Genomic DNA, 7,232 nt, shown 5'->3' on the forward strand with positions numbered 1-7,232 from the left:
TTCCAATAACTATTACCTACTTAAAAAATGCATAATATTGATTATAATATAATGAAATTGACAGAAACATTTTATATAAAAATGAACATGTCAATTCTTAGTAGCTTAAATAATATTATATTTTTGTGTCGACTAAAATATTAATAAAATATAACAATCGTTTTATAACATAAAAGTCACAATAAGTGAAATTAAATTGTTATAAAAGTATGTTATACTGGTTAAAATTTGAAATTGCAAGTATTTTTAATAAAAACTATATAAAGCTAAAGCCCGAAATAATATTATTTTTCAATTAATGTTCTATTTGTTTCTCTAAACTTTATTTTTTTTTTAAACGTATTTGAGTTACGTATATTATAACTTTGCCAAGGTCCTCTTTGTACTGTGTCTCTTCTCATCGCCCACGAAATACCAAACGCCGCCGAAACGCGACGTACGACGACCCGGACCGTGTCGGTCTGATGATGAGAGGGTGGGGGGGCGGACGTCCTCTCCGTGAGGGCCCATCACTATCGCCACCCACCGACCGGCTGTCTGGTTTTCGTATTCGCATCGTCTGAAACACGGCGACGCCCTTCCCGCGAGCCCCGGGCCACCGGATCTAAGTCGCTTTTCCATTAAGCCTGTAAAATTGTATGACCGTTACGTAATTTTTCAATGTAGATATTTAATGAAACGCTCGAGTACGTTGCAATGCGGTGTTATATTCCACAACCCTTTGCAAGAGATCTGCAGGTCTTCTTGGTATTATCATTTAGATATATATAGCTAATAAACTATCAGTCCGGAGCGTTGCGTCTTGCTAAGTGTACGTGTCCCCTTTTCTCCGCGAGAAACGAGTCGACTTATAAGTGTTAAAAAATACTTATAAACATAATATAGTTACCTACTAAACTTATATATTATTTTATATTCCTACAGTTCATAAAACACGATTATTGTCATAAATTATTATTGTGTAGACCCGAGTTGATCCCGCGCACTTCGTTGTCCGTAAAAAATGACAACTCTTAAAAAAATTGTCACTGTTCAACTCTTTTTGGATTTAAGTGTGTAACTCACTGCAGTAAGTGCGACTACCCTGGTAGGGAATCTGACTACATCGAATCGCGGATAATGTGCGAAAAAACAATACAAACACGCGTCGATGAGCAGAGCTATAAGTCCAACTCAGCCACTTCGGTGTAGGCAATGTGTGAAAATTCGATTTGATGCATGATTGTACCTGATCTGTCTGATTAACCAATGGCAACTAATATACAAAAAAAAAATATATTAATTTCTACTAATTATTTCTGCTGTAACCAATATCAATCGTTTATAAACAAAAACTATCATCGTAAATCTCAAAATCCCTCTTTGAGCCACTCTTCGGGATAGTTCTACCGGGTATAATTTCGAATCCAAAACGTCCAGGCCTCCAGGGAACAACTCAAACACACACAAAAAACGTCAGCCGTTTAGGAATGCGTAAAGGACACACATACAGACATTCATTTTTATAGTACGATATAGAGAAAATGTCGACTGCACACTTTTTTTATACACAATCGATAATTCGTATTATTATTTATAATATTATGCCATACAGCCATGTCGCGTACCTATACCGACGGCAGTGGGATGCAAATTAACTACTGCAGGATAACCTAACCTCTAGCTTAATTTCCCCCTTTAATTTAGAGGGTGAAAGTAGTAGGTTTGCAACCTACTGCAGTCGCTCGTATTTTTTGTGAATTACAAACGTTCTATATGCCTAAGTATAATAAGTTGTACAGTATGTGTGCGGGTATATGCCTATTATATGGGATGTATATTATGGAGAATTTAACGATACATTGAAATAATAGGCAATGTGTGATCCAGATACACTCTGTAGACCTGTGAAGTTGTGTAAAAAAAAAGCGTTGTGGATAGTGTATGTAGTGTGTGCTTACAACGTGACTGCCGTGAATCAAGTGAGCGTGCAATAAACGCATTGCGGCGTGAACGAAGTGAAGAAAAAATAAAATAATCAAACATAATATGCTACGAAATTTAACGTTTTTATCGGTCGCGCATACACATGATAAACAAATCGATCTGTTTTCACCTCACGCGTCTTGCCGCATTCACGAATAAAAGGACGTGTACCTACGATTGAAAATTTACACATAAATGCATACTATAACAATTAAGGTTTATTATAATTATTCGCAGACACATATTGTTACGTTTCGACTAAGCGTCCGTGTTTCCGAGATCCAAGAAACAATTATTGCAGTTCTGCGCGGTACACATTTTCACAAAACATAATAATTATAGGTATGTACTTACCTATGCCATAGAATCAAAATCGTTGGATAAATCAATAAGCAATAAGATGCAGTCTCGACGAAGTAAATGAATAAATAAGTACTCTTGAGAGTGTATAGTCTAACAATAAAATTGAATTTTAAAAGTAACTATAATATTATGTATAATGAAATGCATCTCTATTGGTAGGTATATTACCTATAATATTCTTTTTTAACATTTTTAAGTGGGATCAAATGATGTATTATTATGTTCGTTGTATGAATAATAAATTATGAATTTATTGCTTCTTTTATCATGTTATGTAAATATTTTTTTTTTTTTTTATAAAATGTTCGTACAATAAAAATTGGAGTGCAAATAGTATACTATTATGTATATTCGTTAAGTAGCCATTTGCAATAGGCACTTAAGTAATTTATTATTGAATACTGTTAAACTGATGCGTCAAAGCTAATATTACAGTCTACTAATGTATTAACAAAATAAAGAGACAAGTACAAGACAAGACAAGTACTAGTGACTGCGTTCACATTTGTTTTCTAGAGATTTCACGAACAAAGACAAGAGAAGAAGATTATATTATGGTTAGGCATTTGGACGATCAGCATCCATTAACCATAATGTTATGTTAATATTTATTTTATGGATTACCCACACCAACTCTGGTATCTTTACAACACGACAATAATTGACACTAACTATATACACCAATATAATGTATAAGTCGTATGGTTAAGTTTATTATAGTAAATATATAAAAATAAAAATTTTATTACTTGTAAAGACTTCTCATAATCTATATGAATACGAGATCAATTTTAAAATGCTCATGACTTGCTTTGAAATTAAAAGATAACAATTAACCCTGCTTAGATAACGTTCTCGTGTTTAAGGGTATTATAAATACACTCAAAAGACACAGTAAGATGGAATTTCTGAACGGAAAATATGATATGATGTTGCGCGTTTGTAAGACGGAGGAAATGCATGCGAGTAGACGTCTCCTTAACAATATTGGAATTTTTTTCGGTGTCATCAAACATACTACCTTGGTTTTACATTTATTCGGCGTATGTGTATTAAATACGATTTTAATATTAAACGTGGTACATAATATTAAGTTGAACATAATTCGGTACGCGTATAGATATTAATTGCATATATAACAATATAATCGCAAGAACTCATCGGACCGAGCTTTGAGTTCCGGAAGTATGCTCGTATATAGGTTTACCGTATACGTATGTCTATATATTGTTGTTCGAAAAACTAAGTTAAGCTTATATCTTACATGTTATTTGTCCACGAGATATTGTAATTACTATTCAATGATTTAAACTTTAGATTTTCATGAATTTCTCTGGTTGTTTGACGGTGTTTCGTGTAGATTTTGTTAGACATGCGATGTACATACTAATGATGCTATAGATTAAATCCTTATTGTTGTCTAATATTATCGGGCGGGTGATGTATGGTAGACATCTTCTAATGACTCATTTTAATATTCCACTCACTGAATGTTGAAATCGTGTTATTTATCATAATGCTGTACGATATTTTAGAAAACGAATTAGTAGGTATATTAATTTTGATCACCAGCTACAAACTATACGTCTAAAACGCAACGTTATTTGTGTTATAAAGGAAGATTCTATTAAGTATTATTTGTGTGCTTGTAAGACGTTGTATACGTAGGTAGTAAACTTCAGTTTTTATTTCTTCCTGATGCGTTCCTATTGTATTTGCCATCAACTAAATATAACTACAAAGTTATTGATAGGTTTTTTTATTGTTATCTCGAAAACAACTAAATAGAAAACTAATAACAAAAAAGTTTCCAAACCGAACACAGTTGAATAAATATCTTTGCTTTGACAATTTTTTTTCTTTACGTAACCTTGTAAGCATGACATTGATTATACAGTTTGACAGTTATGCTGACATAAATCAACCTTACAATAAAATATAATAAAATGTTAAAAAGAGTTATTGGTACTATAATTTATAACAGATGAGTTAGACTATACGAAAACTGTGTTGTTTAGTATAACAATATGTTTTTCATTCAACAAATTTTGATTAGGTCAATCATACCTATATCAACTATACTCATTACTACGGACTACGGACTACAGAGTGATTCGCAAAACATGCCCACCCGTGTTTTACCCTTAAATAGCTTATTTATATTTTAAATCCTGATTCAAATTTCTAAGAAAAAAAACTTGTTATCATTATAATCATAATAGCTATTATTTCACCTTTTTTTCATACCGATTATGTAGAGGTATTATGCAATAAGTTCGTTGGAAGTCGTAAACTCGTTATCAAATGGTTTGGTTGTCTGTCGGAGCGTTGGATCGTCATAATTCACATTTAATTGAAACGATATGTCGTTTGTCCGACGAGGGTGATAAATTCAAAGGATTTCATTGTGTGCTGATGTTTTCCACCGTTTCGAAAATATTGTGATTGTTCCCATCACAATGGAGCGCGTGCGATAATTACTACTCGGTCGTCGCCCGTCGTTTTAATAAAACGAAAATCGCAAAAACTCGGAAAACACTCACTGCAGAGAGCTGCCCAACTCCGATTGGTTTCAAGCGTTAAAATTATAATGCAAAGCTTTCTATCTGAGCACCTCCGCGACCCGATCGATGCGTTATTGCGACAATTGCTAAGAAAAATATATATATATAAAAAAAATTTATCGTTCACGGTTAATACTATAATAATACACATCATTCTTTGCGTCCCAGATAACATTCCAACCTTCGTTCGTAGTTTGAATCATGTTTCACACAAAATTTAAATAATCCCGCCGTGTTATATTGCAAACGAGTTTTCTTATAATACTCGCAAACTTTTTTTAAAAGGTTTGACAACATATATTGTTCGATCTCGAATATACATTTATATTATACTATACATTTGCACTTCAAAGTCGAAATACCTGCACTTTATTTTTGCCACCTAATTACGTGAAATAAATTATTGTAGATAAGTAGTCATTAAGTATATTAAGTACATACCTAATTACCTACCACGTAATAAAATACTCTCTTGAAATTGTATAAAATGTTCTCACCTATACCAAACAAATGAACAACTAAAAATAATTAAGGAGTAATTGGTACTATATTATTATGATGTACAGCAGGAAACCTGCTACTTAGTTTTATTTCAGGCACTTTTTAATCTAACACACACCAACACGTCAGAAATATTATGATTGGTCACATCAAACCATTCATCACGTTTATAATTATTTTCTACGCACAGTATGACATTTTCAACACAAGGTTTAAAACAGGAATATTTTTTTTTGACAAATATGATTTTGTTGTACTTAATTCAAAATTAAATAACAGAATAAGATTCTTACAGTTTATTGTCACAACATATTAACATTATATTTTTTTAAATATAGTTCAATTTGCATTATATTTTGGGTTTTTTTTTTAACGTTTTGACATTATTAGAATTTTTAGATTTTTAAAAATGTGTTTTTTTTATAAATACCTATAGATAAAAAATTGAATGCTCGGCCAAACAGCTTCAACATTTTATACGAGTGATACGTTGTTTTTACTGTTTTAAATAGTTATTTTTACAACTTTTATCTGGCCAATATCATGAATATTTTCAAACTGACGGGTCCTGGGGGTGAAACGTAAGAGTACCTACAACAAATAAATAATTCCAAACAAGATTGATTAAAAATAAATTCGTTTTATAACGTTTATGTCACACTATTATTTTTTTTTCTGGATTATTAATAGGTCTTATTGATTCACTCGGTGTGACGTCAATAAACGGCCGTCCTAAAATAGGTATGTCATTAATGTACGTGGTTGGTATACGGTTATTAGTTTAACCTTTAACGGTGGATACCTGTGTGAAGATATTCGGGACTTTTAAATTTTGAATCGCGGTTTGTCCGGTAACTCACTGCGGTGGCGAAATTAAATCAATAACCATAAAACGTGCATAATATTATCTGCATACGAAAACGTATTCACAATAAATTATTCACTTACATAATATTAGGTAATATCAAGATATGTATTTTATGTGAGATTGGTCTCAAAGACTTTATTAAATATTAATTATTACTACGACATCGTTTATGTCAGCTCTCAGCGTATATGGTATAATCACAATTAATATGATACAGTTGTTTCCGATTGTAAGTTTAATATTCGGTCGTACTAGAACGGTAAATAAAATACATATACACTATAGTCATCTGCTGCTGCTGGAATTACAACAATGGCTTCACAACACTTACCTTCTGTATTTGCGTTGCAACCAGCATAATCAAATACATCGAATAATGTGGCCTGTGGGTTAAACATTTGACATAGTGTTAATACGTCATGATCAAAACCATTTAATATCGCAATGCAAACATTTAATGTAAAAAAAAAATCATTTTTTCGCACGCAAACGTTATAATATTCTCCGTGATAGTTATTGTATACAATTGATACATATTAGGTACGTTGTCTGCAGCTGTCCATTTAAACAATTTTTTTTATATAAATCGCTAACGTAAAACAATCGACAGTTTTTAATTATTAGAACGTTCATAAAGCGTACAGAATTTATTGTTCATAATGTCGTCTATACATACTAATTATGATTTTTTTTTCGGCAAGTCAAACCATTTACTAATGGACGGACCAATGATTCATTATACAATCAACGAAAACGGGATCGAGTCTAATGCTCTAATCTATAAAATACATTGTACGTTGATATATTATTATTGCGAGTCTCGTTGCCGACTCATACTGTGCTGCGATGGTTTATAATGTTTACAAATAGTAGTTTTTAATATATGCGTGTGGTTGTCAGACTAGAATGCTGTCACTAAAATTGTTTAATGGTTCAAAGTGTTCATCGTCATCAGTTATATTATACACTAC

General features: G+C 32.1%; 1 long non-coding RNA gene across 1 annotated transcript; it reads right to left on the reverse strand.

Moving 5' to 3' along the window:
- Positions 1–362: 362 nt before the first annotated feature.
- LOC132946539 (uncharacterized) lies at positions 363–2,491 on the reverse strand. The gene is made up of 2 exons (XR_009664736.1): positions 2,320–2,491; positions 363–626 (listed from the first exon to the last, which is right to left on the reverse strand). It is a non-coding gene; the product is annotated as an uncharacterized LOC132946539 (long non-coding RNA).
- Positions 2,492–7,232: the final 4,741 nt, after the last annotated feature.

Source organism: Metopolophium dirhodum, chromosome 6, assembly GCF_019925205.1.
Source record: "Metopolophium dirhodum isolate CAU chromosome 6, ASM1992520v1, whole genome shotgun sequence".
Taxonomy (NCBI): domain Eukaryota; kingdom Metazoa; phylum Arthropoda; class Insecta; order Hemiptera; family Aphididae; genus Metopolophium; species Metopolophium dirhodum.